The sequence below is a fragment of the Giraffa tippelskirchi genome, chromosome 13, assembly GCF_054371585.1.
Source record: "Giraffa tippelskirchi isolate mGirTip1 chromosome 13, T2T-mGirTip1v1.2.pri, whole genome shotgun sequence".
NCBI lineage: Eukaryota > Metazoa > Chordata > Mammalia > Artiodactyla > Giraffidae > Giraffa > Giraffa tippelskirchi.
The window spans coordinates 51,518,957-51,532,920 of record NC_137287.1 but is presented as its reverse complement, the minus strand read 5'-3'; the positions used below and the strand labels follow the sequence as shown (position 1 = coordinate 51,532,920).

At 42.8% G+C, this 13,964-nt stretch overlaps 1 protein-coding gene across 9 annotated transcripts in view; it reads right to left on the bottom strand.

Moving 5' to 3' along the window:
- The window catches only part of KIF16B (kinesin family member 16B), a 394,203-nt gene that overhangs the window by 289,006 nt on the left and 91,233 nt on the right, over positions 1–13,964 (bottom strand). The window lies entirely within an intron of this gene.

Sequence of the window (13,964 nt, the reverse complement as noted above, 5' to 3'; positions counted from 1 at the left end):
CAAATATTCTACGCCATTAATTCAATGTAAAATGAGAGAAACAAGTACGAAATTTCAATATACTACTTAGGCACTTCAAAAGACACACTGATGGCTCAGATAATGAAACTAAACTGGAAACGTCTCCAGAATGTATGTTGAGAATTTAAATGAGCTCTGAATATGTTTCCTGAAGCAATGATGAATCTGAGAGCTTTAAGCGGGGGGGGGCGGGGGGATTGAGTTCACCGTGACCTGACACACACTCTTTCTCCAGCTTGGGACCCCCACCCCCCTGTCTCCCTGCTCCAAGCCCACTCAGTTTCCCTGGAAGCCCTGATATCCCAGGGTAACGGCTTCATCTGAGCCCTGGCCATCAGGAAGCCTGTATCACCCCACCCAGGACTCCCAACAGCAACTTAATTCTACACTGCCTTCAAGGGCAACTCTTCTCTGAACTGTTTCTAATCGTCTTCCAGAAGGCTTGACCTGTTGACCAAGGCCTCCTGTGTCTCCACCAATCCTAAGACTCATTTCCGGCTGGCTGGCTCACTTGTGTGACAAGTTTCTTATCAACTCCAGTCTCTATCTCCTGTAATAGAGACATCAGCATCCACATAGTAGGACTGTTACGAGATTGCAACCAATCACTACTACCTGTAGAGCGCTTTGAACAGGGCCCGGCAAGTGTTTGTGGTCAAAACTGCCTTCTGCTTTCCCATTCTTCCTCCTGGGCAAAATCCCAGTTTTGTTAGAGATGGCAGGGTTCCCAGCTGAAGACACTATTCCCAGCCTTCCCTGCAGGCAGAAGGGGCCACGTGGCACAGCTCCCCAGCAAGAGAAAAGCAGAGGTGAAGCAAGGGATGAACTCTGCAAAGACACGCCCTGCTGCCATCCCCAGGTTTCCTAACTAAAACTCATGTGTGATTATGTAGTTGCAGAAACTGTCTCGAAGCCACTGAGAGAAAGACCGATGGAATTTCACAGACCTTGGTTCTGGACAAACCACTAAACCCACACCAGCAGCAGCCCAGATCTGTTATCCTCATCCAGGGAGGAGAAAAACCAACAACCCTCCGCTGGCTTAAGGCACCTTTTCTCTGCACTGCGGTACCGTTATCTGCAGCCAAATGCCTCCCTGATAGAGTTAACTCTTTCTTAACCTAGTTCAGTTCAGTTCAGTCACTTAGTCGTGTCCGACTCTTTTCGACCCCATGAACCACAGCACGCCAGGCCTCCCTTCCATCACCAGCTCCCAGAGTTTACCCAAACTCATGTCCATTGAGTCGGTGATGCCATCTAACCATCTCATCCTCTGTTGTTCCCTTCTCCTCCTGTCCTCAATCTTTCCCAACATCAGGATCTTTTCAAATGAGTCAGCTCTTTGCATCAGGTGGTCAAAATATTGGAGTTTCAGCCTCAACATCAGTCCTTCCAGTGAACACTCAGGACTGATCTCCTTTAGGATGGACTGGTTGGATCTCCTTGCAGTCCAAGGGACTCTCAAGAGTCTTCTCCAACACCACAGTTCAAAAGCATCAATTCTTCGGTGCTCAGCTTTCTTTATAGTCCAACTCTCACATCCATACATGACCACTGGAAAAACCATAGCCTTGACTAGATGGACCTTTGTTGACAAAGTAATGTCTCTGCTTTCTAATATGCTGTCTAGGTGAGTCATAACTTTCCTTCCAAGGAGTAAGTGTCTTTTAACTTCATGGCTGCAATCATCATCTGCAGTGATTTTGCAGCCCGCAAAAATAAAGTCAGCCACTGTTTCCACATCTATCTGCCATGAAGTGATGGGACCGGATGCGATGATCTTGGTTTTCTGAATGTTGAGTTTTAAGCCAACTTTTTCACTCTCCTCTTTCACTTTCATCAAGAGGCTCTTTAGTTCTTCTTCACTTTCTGCCATAAGGGTGGTGTCATCTGCATATCTGAGGTTATTGACATTTCTCCCGACAATCTTGATTCCAGCTTGTGCTTCATCCAGTCCAGCATTTCTCATGATGTACTTTTCATATAAGTTAAATAAGCAGGGTGAAAATATACAGCCTTGATGTACCCCTTTTCCTATTTGGAAGCAGTCTGTTGTTCCACGTCCAGTTCTAACTGTTGCTTCCTGACCTGCATACAGGTTTCTCAAGAGGCAGGTCAGGTGGTCTGGTATGCCCATCTCTTTCAGAATTTTCCACAGTTTGTTCTGATCCACACAACCAAAGGCTTTGGCATAGTCAATAAAGCAGAAAATAGATCTTTTTCTGGAACTCTCTTGCTTTTTTGATGATCCAGCGAATGTTGGCAATTTGATCTCTGGTTCCTCTGCCTGTTCTAAAGCCAGCTTGAACATCTGGAAGTTCACGGTTCATGTATTGCTGAAGCCTGGCTTGGAGAATTTTGAGCATTACTTTACTAGCGTGTGAGATGAGTGCAATTGTGTGGTAGTTTGAACTTAGAACCTGTAACAATTTATGTCACTATTTGTTTGAAGTTTGGTCTCCCCAACAGATGGAAAGTATCTTATTCAGGTTCACACAATCCATCTCGCCAAGCAGGTACTCAACAATGTTCAATGATGGACAAAAATACAACAAGGCCATTCCTAGTTTGTCCCTAGTTCTCTTTTAAGAGAAAAAAAAATTTCTTCTTTGTCCCGCCCTAGCTAAACTGGAGATACTGTAGATTATTTAGTATTTATAAAATGCCCACAGAGTGCCTGGAACTAAAGTTCTTTACCTAACAAGCCCTATAACATTATTGCCAAGCACCACTTTCAGTGCCTTCGCCAAGTGTTCAGTCACTTAGTCGTTTCCAACTTTTTGTGACCCCATGGACTGTAGCTCATCAGGCTCCTCTGTCCACGGGATTCTCCCAACAAGAATACTGGAGTGGGTTGCCATTTCCTCCTCCAGAGGATCTTCCCAAACCAGGGATCAAATCTGCGTCCCCTGCATTGCAGGTGGATTCTTTATCACTGAGCCACCAGGGAAGCCTGCCTTCACAAGCAACTCACTGAATCCTTATATCACCCTGAGGAGACGGGTACTGTTACCTCTCTTTCACAGATGAGGAAGCTGAAGCACTGAGAAGTTAAATAAGTTGCCCAAGGTCACAGAGCCAGGAACTGGCAAGGCTGAGACTGGATTCCATGCAACTGGACTCAAGGGTTCAAGTCCTTAACTCTTAATCTCCGCTGCCTCTTAGTCACCGAGGATGGCTGTCTCCTTCTTCCTGTTTCTACAAAAACGAGGAACGAGCTGGGAGAAAACTCATTCTGATTATCTATCAAAGTTCTCGGCTTCACAAACCAGGAGAAACCAAAGCAGAGAAAGCTGCATCCACCATCCCAAGAGTCAAGGTTACTTTGCTGAAGTAAATATGATCAGACATACAATTGGTGAGAAAGAGGCAAGGCATTCTACGTTCTAATTCTCTTAAGAACTTCCAGAGCTGAAAAAGATTAATTAACTGAAAAAGGGAAACTAAGAGCTGAAAATGAGGAAAATGTGAGGTAAAAGAAGAAAAGTCTTTTAAGGGGCAAATATAAGCAAACAAACAAATAAATGACAAATAAAGCTTTCTAATGCAAGCTAGTCAAAATGACTACCTAGTACCCAGATTAAAAAAATATCTTTACCTATAAGATAGTATCCAGTGATTTGAGGCAATTGTGAAAAAACTATTTTAAAAATTGAGAAAATAACCTCCAAGTATGTGAGGGTTCATATTCACATCTTTCAGCATCAATTCCAAAGGAGGCTGCAAAAAGACGTTCCTTCTACTAAACTCTTCACAATTTACCTCACTCAGACTCCATCCAGAAACCAGTAAATAGGCACCAGTCCACTTAGCAATACCTGCCAAGTCCTTTCACTACCAAAACCTTGGAATTAAAGACGGGAGGAGAGCTGGCTCTTCCTATCTCTAGCGACATCTAGTGCTGAGAAACTGAAATACACTGTGGAGCACAAGATTCCTTCCAATTATTATAATGATCACCGCCTACTATAAAATCAGAGCATGTATAATTCAAAAATATATTGCTTCAAAAATATATTGCTTTTTCCATAACTGGAATTGCCAATTTTCAATTGTCTTCTAACCCCCAATTTAAAGTATCTCATAAGATTAACCCATTGAGAAGATACAATTGTTCGACGGGAAGAAATCACTCTGTTCTCCAATTTTTTGTTTTAAATGCAAACATAATTTTATTTACCAACAGCTGACTGGGAAGTTAGGAGATTTTGCAGACATTAAAAGACTCCTCTTAAAATTAACCAAAAAGCACTCTGGCTTAATATAACAATAATACAATACAAGCCATTTATTCAAAACCAACTTCAAAAATCTCTGAAGGAGAATAATTTAAATGCAGATGAAGCCCATTATAGGATGGCTTTCTGATTTAAATATGCCATGGGCTAAATCTTGTCTCCAGATTTTACATATTAAAATTATTCTAAAAGATGTGGGCCAGCCATAGTCTCTTTATCAAAGTAAAGCACCACTTTGGAATTAAGAATCTGGGCATTTGGAAACCATTTAAAAAGATAAGTAAGATATAATTAAGGAGCACTGGATTAGGAGGAAAAAACCCAGTCTAGCCCTGCTTCTAACTCTAGAATGTCAAGACCAACTCCTTTAATTTCGCATGGCTTCAACTTCCTCATTAAAATAAAAAGTTTTTCTTTTGTGAGATGAGGGAAGAATTGCACCTAAATTCCTTCTTGGGCTGTTTGTGCTATATTCTGTGCTCTATGAACAAGATGATCTTTACAATCTAGGAGCATTTTTTAAAATTAGTTAAATCACAGGCAATGGCACAGCACTTTGAGAAATTCAGGACAAACTAAAGACTCAACAAAGGAGATTTGAAGTGAAATCACTGTGGAGTGTATAAAGGTATCTCCCTGGTAGCTCAGCAGTAAAGACTCCACTTGACAATGCAGGAGACACGGGTTCAATACCTGGGCTGGGAAGATTCCCCTGGAGAACTAAACAGCAACCCACTTCAGTATTCTTGCCTGGAGAATCCCATGACAGAAGAGCCTGGCGGGTTACAGTCCATGGGGTGGCAAAGAGTCGGACACAAGTTAGCAATTAAACAACGACAACAACTTGAGCTTGATCAAAGACATATTAAACTGCATCCACTCCTCCTCTCCAATATTTGCCATTTTCTAGAGTGACAAGACGGCAAAGTAAAAGGACATGTGCTCATCTTCTCCTGCGAGAACTTCAAAATTACAGCTCGCTGCTGAACAACCATAGACAGGAGAAATGTTGGATCCCACCAAAAAAGATACCCCACATCCAAGGGCAAAGGAGAAAGCCACAGCAAGATGGTAGGAGGGGTGAAATCTCGTTTAGAATCAAACTCCATACCTGCCAGAGACACTTGGGAGGGCTCAAACAAAACCTTCTGCACACCAGGACCCAGAGACCCCACAGAGACTGAGCATTCACTAACACCTTTTATATTCTAAACCATAAGGAATGCTGAATCCGTTTAATTAAGATTTTCATAATTCAAGTGGGCTCTGTCACTAACCCAGGATATTCACAAACATTCTGGTCAAGTGAAGTTTTGCCACCAGAAAACCTGAGGTCTTTCTTTAGTGTACAGGGAATGTTTATTGAAAAGGCTAAGATGAGGATGAGGATGTAAGTGATTTAAAATCTGTCTGGTGTTTCCGACTACAATTATGTTTATTATTCTAATTTTGCAGAAAGAACGGTGACCTAGCTAAAAGCAACAGTTCTATCTTAGAAGAGCTGATAAGTAACCTCTGGGGGTGGGGAGACCAGAAGGAGGGGCAGTCAAACTCCACAAAGACAGGAAATGAGGTGAGTTACATCTGGAAGACCCCTCCCCTGCAAGATTTGGGTCGGTTCCAGATCACTGCACAGGTATCCCCCAAGTATCTCAGAAGGGAGCTCCCCTCAATGGGCATTTGTGAAGAGCTGCTGTCTGAGTGAGTGACAGCTCTCCAGGATTGCGGGGGGCGGGGGGCAGGGAGGCGATGAAAAGCTAGTTTATGGACAAACAAGGTGAGGGGAGCTGGAGAAGGCTGGAGCAGTGCCCGGCAATGGAGGACAGGAAACACGAGGACAATGCACTTGATGACAAGGTCTAAGGCAAAGTCATTTGAGAAATAAAGCTAATTAAAAATGATGGTAAGTTTTTTTTTGTATCATCATCAAGAAATTCAAAACAGAACCACCACGATACCACTGCACACTAATGACAATGGCCCCCAAAAACTCAAAAAGATACAAAACAGCAAATGTTGGGGAGGAGGTGAAACAACTGGCCCTCTCACACATGGCAGGTGGGAGTGTACCTACTCAAGAGGAGCAGACACCTGCTCTACAACCCAGCAATTCTCCTAGGCAGACACCCAAGAGAAATATATACATTCGTTCACGGCACGGACAAGAAGGTTCACAGCGGCACTATTTCTAACAGCCCAAACCAGGAAACAACTCAAATTCAGAGAGTATAATGAATAATCTGTGATATAGCCACATTACACATTATATAATATTATACAACAATGAAAATAAACACAATGTTCCAAAAAAGAGATGGATCTCACAAACATAATGCAGAGCAAATAAAGCCAGTTACCAAAAAACAAAACAAAAACAAAAACTATGTTCTGTATGGTTCCTTACGTATAAAGTTTTAAAGCAGGATAAACCAAACTATGTTTTTATTTTTTTAATTAATTTTAATTGGAGGATAATTACTTACAATAACCGTGATGGTTTCTGCCATACCTCAACATGAATCGGCCACAGGTACACACGTGTCCCCCCCATTCCTGAAGCCCCCTCCCACATCCCTCCCCACCCTATCCCTCCCCTCTGGGTTGTCCCAGAGCACTGGCTTTGGGTGTCCTGCTTCATCCATCGAACTTGCTCTGGTCATCTATTTTACATAAGGTAATGTACATGTTTCAACACTGTTCTCTCAAATCAAGCCAGACATCTTTCTTGAGGGGAGTGATGACTAGAAGGGGGCATGGCAGGGACACCCAGGGGCTGAGAACGTTCTGCTTCTTCACCCAGACACGGGCTATATGGTGCCTTCAGTCTGTGCAAATCCATCAGGCAGGACACTCACCGTTTGTGCATCGTGCATACATATGTGATACATCAACAACCAGATCGAGAACAGCTCCCAGGGTACATTCACAAAGGAAGAGTGGTCCAAAACAAAAGAATTCCCACAGCAAGTGGACCAAAACGAAACCATCTGGGACCCCTGAAGACAGAGAAATGGGGAAAGGTCCCATATCCAAGACAGGTGACCCACAGGGATAATTCCATGCAGCCTCCTAAGAAAGAACCCACATCCTTCTCAAACAGAAGGAATCCTGAGAGCTCACCTCACCAGCCACCTGGTCACGACTGAAGAAAAACTGAGACAGAGAGAGACAGAGACAGAATAATTTGATCAAAGTCAGAAACTAGTTAGGGATAAATCCAAGTGTAAAAGGTGGGTCACCTCAATTAAGACAACTAATTATAAAATGGTCAAGACATTTCAAAAGCATGAATTGTGCAACCACCCTGAACGGGTAAGAACTCAAGAAAGGACACAGCTGTTGTCCATTTCATTCAAATGAGATAAGCAGTGAAAGGTGACAGGTGCACACAATATCCACAGACAGAAGAGGACCTCAGAGAGAGGGGAGGAGAAGACAATCTTGTAGAAACTGGGAACACGGCACACTGACTGTGGGTGAAACATAGCAGGACTACCACCGAACCCCTGCACTGCCCTTCCTCCTACGCAGCACTTAAAATGGTAACACTCTGCATGTCTGGACTACCTTTCCTTGCAAAGAGCACATTTCAGATCTCTGTTTTATAAACAAACCACCACTGCAGTGAAGAGCTATAGAACACTTGTATAAAAGCAAGTCTCATATAAAGTAAAATATTACCTACAAAGGTAGACAAGAACACCCAGCTGGTTGAATATAGTTCAAAGAAGAATCTGAAAGATGCTCAGAGAAGTCATTAACATAAGAACAAATGCAAATAACAAATCAGGGAAAAAAATGATACCCAGAGAAATAACCATGACTGTTTCATAGAAAAAGACTAGAAAAGAGCCAAGGCAGAAGCAATGACTATGCCCAACAGTGGTAGAAATAAAAAACATCAGAGTCCTGATTAAAGAAAGAGCATTACAAAACACAAAAGGAAACCTGAGCCATTATTTCAGAGGAAGCAAATCTTGTCCTGACATTTATGGAGATAACAGAGCAGATGGTGCTGGAACAGTGGCCATCACCTGTGCTGGTTTTTAAAACACCGATGAACAACCAAATTCACAGCAAATAAAATATCCCTTTTTCAGACAACTTTTTTCCATCAATCTTTAAAACATGAAAAAGCAAAAGAGACAAAGGTCAGAGAAAGACACACAAACACAAAAGACAATAATTTAGAACATGGGAATAAAAACGTCAGTTTGGAACAATTAAGAACTAGACAGCAGAATGGGGTCACGAGCCAACTTTGAGACAGGGTTCAAATTCCATCCTCATCTAACCTTTCCTTAACTAAGTACCCTCTGGGTCTCAGTTTCCTTGTCTGCAAAGTGAGAAAATAAATACTCTTCCATCTTGCACAAGGTTGCTGAGCAGAGCAGAACAAATTAATACAAATAATACTTAAAAGTTGTGCATCTATGTGGCTATCAAACATCTGAGATACAGCTAACGACTCATTGGTTTAAATTTTAAACTATGCTCAGCTGAGGGACTGGAAAACTTTTAAATATGTTTGGAACACAGTTTGCAATGAGAATCTACTTTTCAGCTGTTAAATTTCATAAAATCAAAATACAGATCAAGTGCATCCAATGTAAATTTCACACTGAGATGAGAGGTACTGCAAACGCAAAGGTACTGTAAATTTATGTCATGTCAAAGACTTATTTTAAAAATTATATCCCTCATTGATAATTTTTATATTGATTATATGTCAAGTGGTAAGTTTTTTATATAATGGGTTAAATAAGATGTACTGTTAAAATTAATTTCAGCTGTTTCTTTTTAAATGTGGCTATTCAGTTCAGTTCACTTCAGTCGCTCAGTCGTGTCCGACTCTTTGCAACCCCATGAATCGCAGCACGCCAGGCCTCCCTTCCATCACCAACTCCCGGAGTCTACCCAAACCCATGTCCATCGAGTTGGTGATGCCATGCAACCATCTCATCCTCTGTCGTCCCCTTCTCCTCCTGCCCCCAATCCCTCCCAGCATTAGGGTCTTTTCCAATGAGTCAACTCTTCGCATGAGGTGGCCAAAGTATTGGAGTTTCAGCTTCAACATCAGACCATCCAATGAACACCCAGGATTGATCTCTTTTAGGATGGACTGACTGGATCTCCTTGCAGTCCAAGGGACTCTCAAGAGTCTTCTCCAACACCACAGTTCAAAAGCATCAATTCTTCAGCGCTCAGCTTTCTTCACCGCCCAACTCTGACATCCATACATGACCACTGGAAAAACTATAGCCTTGACTAGACGGGCTTTTGCTGGCCAAGTAATGTCTCTGCTTTTCAATATGCTATCTAGGTTGGCCATAACCTTCCTTCCAAAGAGTAAGCGTCTTTTAATTTCATGGCTGCAATCACCATCAGCAGTGATTTTGGAGCCCCAAAAAATAAAGTCTGACACTGTTTCCCCATCTATTTCCCACAAAATGATGGGACCAGAAGCCATGATCTTAGTTTTCTGAATGTTGAGCTTTAAGCCAACTTTTTCACTCTCCTCTTTCACTTTCATCAAGAGGCTCTTTAGTTCTTCTTCACTTTCGGCCATAAGGGTGGTGTCATCTGCATATCTGAGGTTATTGATATTTCTCCCGGCAATCTTGATTCCAGCTTGTGTTTCTTCCAGCCCAGCGTTTCTCATGATGTACTCTGCATAGAAGTTAAATAAGCAGGGTGACAATATACAGCCTTGACGTACTCCTTTTCCTATTTGGAACCAGTCTGTTGCTACATGTCCCGTTCTAACTGTTGCTTCCTGACCTGCATACAGGTTTCTCAAGAGACAAGTCAGATGGTCTGGTATTCCCATCTCTTTCAGAATTTTCCACAGTTTATTGGGATCCACATGGTCAAAGGCTTTGGCATAGTCAATAAAGCAGAAATAGATGTTTTTCTGGAACTCTCTTGCTTTTTCGATGATCCAGCGGATACTGGCAATTTGATCTCTGGTTCCTCTGCCTTTTCTAAAACCAGCTTGAACACCTGGAAGTTCACGGTTCACGTATTGCTGAAGCCTGGCTTGGAGAATTTTGAGCATTACTTTGCTAGCATGTGAGATGAGTGCAATTGTGCGGTAGTTTGAGCATTCTTTGGCATTGCTTTTCTTTGGGATTGGAACGAAAACTGACCTTTTCCAGTCCTGTGGCCACTGCTGAGTTTTCCAAATTTGCTGGCATATCGAGTGCAGCACTTTCACAGCATCACCTTTGAGGATTTGAAATACCTCAACTGGAATTCCATCACCTCCACTAGCTTTGTTCGTAGTGATGCTTTCTAAGGGCCACTTGACTTCACATTCCAGGATGTCTGGCTCTAGGTGAGTGATCACACTATCGTGATTATCTGGGTCGTGAAGATCTTTTTTGTACAGTTCTTCTGTGTATTCTTGCCACCTCTTCTTAACATCTTCTGCTTCTGTTAGGTCCATACCATTTTTGTCCTTTATCGAGCCTATCTTTGCATGAAATGTTCCTTTGGTATGTCTAATTTTCTTGAAGAGATCTCTAGTCTTTCCCAATCTGTTGTTTTCCTCTATTTCTTTGCACTGATCGCTGAGGAAGGCTTTCTTATCTCTCCTTGCCCAGGGGCTGCGTGGGCACAGGAGGGCCAAGAGGAGTTACTCCACATTCAAGGTCAGGAGGGGCCGTCTTGAGTAGATACCCCTTTGTCCAAGGTAAGGAGCAATGGCTGCACTTTGCTGGAGCAGCCGTGAAGAAATACCCCACGTCCAAGGTAAGAGAAACCCAAGTAAGACGGTAAGTGTTGCAAGAGGGCATCAGAGGGCAGACACACTGAAAATAAAATTACAGAAAACTAGCTAATCTGATCACATGGACCACAGCCTTGTCTATCTCAGTGAAACTAAGCCATGCCGTGTGGGGCCACCCAAGACGGATGGGTCATGGTGGAGAGGTTTGACAGAATGCGGTCCACTGGAGAAGGGCATGGCAAACCACTTCAGTATTCTTGCCTTGAGAACCCCATGAACAGTATGAAAAGGCAAAAAGATAGGACATTGAAAGATGAACTCCCCAGGTCAGTACGTGCCCAGTGTACTAATGGAGATCAGTGGAGAAATAACTCCAGAAAGAATGATGGGATGGAGCCAAAGCAAAAACGATACCCAGCTGTGGAGGTGACTGGTGATAGACGCAAAGTCCGATGCTGTAAAGAGCAATATTGCATAGGAACCTGGAATGTTAGGTCCATGAATCAAGGCAAACTGGAAGTGGTCAAACGGGAGATGGCAAGAGTGAACGTCGACATTCTAGGAATCAGCGAACTAAGATGGACTGGATTGGGTGAATTTAACTCAGATGACCATTATATCTACTACTGTGGGCAAGAATCCCTTAGAAGAAATGGAATAGCCATCATGGTCAACAAAAGAGTCCGAAAGGCAGTACTTGGATGCAATATCAAAAACGATAGAATGATCTCTGTTCGTTTCCAAGGCAAACCATTCAATATCACAGTAATCCAAGTCTATGCCCCGACCAGTAATGCCAAAGAAGCTGAAGTTGAAAGGTTCTATGAAGACCTACAAGACTTCCTAGAACTAACACCCAAAAAAGATGTCCTTTTCATTATAGGGGACTGGAATGCAAAAGTAGGACGTTAAGAAACACCTGGTGTAACAGGCAAATTTGGCCTTGGAGTACAGAATGAAGCAGGGCAAAGGCTAATAGAGTTTTGCCAAGAGAACGCACTGGTCATAGCAAACACCCTCTTCCAACAACACATGACTCTACACGTGGACATCACTAGATGGTCAACACTGAAATCAGATTGATTATATTCTTTGCAGTCAAAGATGGAGAAGCTCTATACAGTCAGCAAAAACAAGACCGGGAGCAGACTGTGGCTCAGATCATGAACTGCTTCTTGCCAAATTCAGACTTAAATTGAAGAAAGTAGGGAAAACCACTAGTCCATTTAGGTATGACCTAGATCTAATCCCTTATGAGTATACAGTGCTATGCTATGCTATGCTAAGTCGCTTCAGTCGTGTCCGACTCTGTGCGACCCCATAGACGGCAGCTCACCAGGCTCTGCCGTCCCTAGGATTCTCCAGGCAAGAATACTGGAGTGGGTTGCCATTTCTTTCTCCAGTGCATGAAAGGGAAAAGTGAAAGTGAAGTCGCTCAGTCGTGTCCGACTCTTAGCGACCCCATGGACTGTAGCCTACCAGGCTCCTCCGTCCATGGGATTTTCCAGGCAAGAGTACTGGAGTGGGGTGCCATTGCCTTCTCCTGAGTATACAGTAGAAGTGAGAAATAGATTTAAGGGACTAGATCTGATAGACAGAGTGCCTGATGAACTATGGACAGAGGTTCGTGACATTGCACAGCAGACAGGGATCAAGACAATCCCATGGAAAAGAAATGCAAAAAAGCAAAATGGCTGTCTGAGGAGGCCTTACAGATAGCTGGGAAGAGAAGAGAAGCAAAAAGCAAAGGAGAAAAGGAAAGATATTCCCATCTGAATGCAGAGTTCCAAAGAATAGCTAGGAGAGATAAATGTGGCTATTGGAAAATTTAAACTCCCATATGTGGCTTGCATTACATTTCTATGAAACAGTGCTGGCTTAGAACAATGCCTGGCACACAGTAAGAGTGCAGTAAATATTATCCACTATAATTCCTATTAATATTATCATTATTAATATTAAATGCAAGGCAATTTAAGAGAGTCCAAAAACAATTTAAACATGTCTCTACCTTGTGGACCTCAGAGTTGAGCAAAGGAAAACCAGACATACCATAATATTACAGCCTTATAGAAAACAAATCATCAAATATCTAGCTGTGAGAAAAGAGGACTTGCGGGGAAAAAAAAAATCCATAAAGAATGTATTCAACTCACTGAAGACCTTCAAAATCATCATTCTAAAAATCTACAGAAAATAGAATTTGTGTTACCCAACCAGTTAGACTATATTCAGATGACAACAGAAAAAACAAACATTACATGAGGAACCCACACAGACTAACAGCAAACATCTGTTGCTGGTGGATCGGGGGTGGGGGAGATGCTCCTGCCGGGTCCAGACCTGACCCACTGGGGCAGGGGGTCCTCTGCTCTGTGGCCCAGACCACGCTGTGAGTCACCTGGATAGAGATAAGGGACCTTTGGATCAGGGGCACTCTGATCATCAATACTGGCCAGAAGTATGCAGAGCCAAATTCTTACCAGGTTTGGAAGCCAGAAACGGGGGGACCCGCTGAATGTACACACCCAACAAACCATGTTCCTGTACACTCCTAGAAGCACTATTCATAATAACCAAAACACTGGAGATAACAACCCAAATGGAGCTAACCAACAGAAGAATGAATAAAGAGTGCAGTACAGTCGCATAATAAAGTAGAAACTACTGCTAAACAAAGCATGGATGAATCTTAAAACAACAGCCTGCATGAAAGAAGACAGAAACAAACACAGAATATGCTGCAGGAAGCTCAGGACAGCCAACACTCCTCTACCCAAGAGTTGTCTGAACACCTCTGGGAGATGAGAACAGGAAGTGACTGACTGGGGAGGGACAAGAGGGAACCCCTGGGGAGCAGGAAATGGTCTGCATCTTGACCTGGGTGTGGGTTAGAGGGAGGCAAACACACAGATGACAATTCATGAGCTGGATATTTCAGACATGCGCTTTTTTACAAGTTCACCAAGGCACAC